Source organism: Tachypleus tridentatus, chromosome 9, assembly GCF_004210375.1.
Source record: "Tachypleus tridentatus isolate NWPU-2018 chromosome 9, ASM421037v1, whole genome shotgun sequence".
Lineage (NCBI taxonomy): Eukaryota > Metazoa > Arthropoda > Merostomata > Xiphosura > Limulidae > Tachypleus > Tachypleus tridentatus.
In genome coordinates this window covers 24,793,759-24,795,471 of record NC_134833.1, presented here as the reverse complement: position 1 = coordinate 24,795,471, position 1,713 = coordinate 24,793,759, and positions in this window count along the sequence as shown.

The following is a 1,713-nucleotide window of genomic DNA, read 5'->3' as shown; positions in this document are numbered from 1 at the left end:
AAATTCGCTGTTCCGCAAGTTTTAATTTACGTGATGTTGCGTTAAGCCACAATGCATTATTACTTGTTTTTTCTGCCAATAAATAGTTGAATACACATTCCCTGTATAATTGATAAATGATTAATTTATTAAAAAACATTTAACTGTTAGTTTAGGAAATCCTAACTGTAGAAAAACGCAATTTAATTTTTCATGTTTTGTTTTTCTCTATGGATAATATTTTAAGCTATTTCTTATTCGTGCCTAATCTCACTAACACAGTCGAACAAACAAGTTAGATATTAGTGGATGAATTTTAGTTGGGTAGGTAAAACGCAATAACAATGCAAATTCACTAGAGATATTTCACTATTGATATATGTATATTGTTTTGTTGGTTTCAGGAATATTTGTAACCCGGATGAGAGACTGTGAAACATTGATTTTGCTCTCTGGTTTCTTGATGCAGGCGATGAAATTTTAGAAGTGGATAGAATCAGTGTAAAAGAAAAAGACATCGGAGAAGTAAACGACCTGATAATAAAAAGAACAAAATATTATCTTACTTCAATCCAAACGGAAAGACAATTAAAATGTACAAAAAGTTCATCGACCATCGTTGATTCGCCATCTGATTCTTCCAACATCATTAAACATTATATCTATGTACATATGCATATTTGCTACGACTTAAAGATTAATACTGAGAAACAACGGATGGAAAATAAACTTAAATTGTATTCTTTACTGTGTTATATGTACATTACAAAATTTTATTGGTTAATAAACGGAATCATACCCGCAGAATTATACGCAGAATAGCTATAGATGAATCAATCGAGAAGAGATTTAATTTCTGTATAAAGTTTTACTGAGACTACAACCAGAATAATTAAATAATGTAACTGTCTTTAGCAACAGACCTTACGTGGTTGGCAGCGCTTTAAAGATAAATCACTGTTGAAAACAATATAAACAGACAAAAAAACAACAAAAGTATGAATATTTCTTATAATATGTAACTCTTGTCATTATCGCTAGAAAATGTAGGTTATATAGAACATTGCATACAAAAAACTTTTGTACTGAAATCATAACAACAAATTATAAATTCCAGTTTACAGTTGTCTATTAAAAATATTTTTTGTATGACCTAACTGTTATTATATTTTTTAGTTTTCCCATGCAACTTCTAACTTCATGTAATAGTTATGAAAAAACAAAGATAATAGACATAACTAATAATTCCAGCTCTTGAGCAATATGCAGTCAGATGTATGTAGGAATTAGATGGAGAGGTGGTGTCATACACAACATGACGTGTCTACTAAAATAACTTTTTGGAACAGCATGTAACCTATTTGTCCATCTCAGCTGTCCCATCCTCTAAACTAAATTAAAATGATTTTAAGAATTATAGCCAGCCGTTGTCATTCATATACTTATAAAGAATTTTTGTTAAACGCACATTTTTTACTTCTAGAGTATCTGAAGGTAACCCATTTCAAAGGCCAACCACCCTCTTGGATAATTGAAACTGTATGAGCTGAATAGGACTCCTACTCTGTCAAAACTTGTGTACCATATTTCAATCAGATCTACCATAACTCTTCTTTTAGCAAGAGAAAACAATTTCAGAAGATTTAATACCTCCTCGTATGACAACCCCTCCATCTCTGATACTGCACTATAAACCCTTCTGTGAAAACCCTTTCCAACAATTTAATGCCTTTT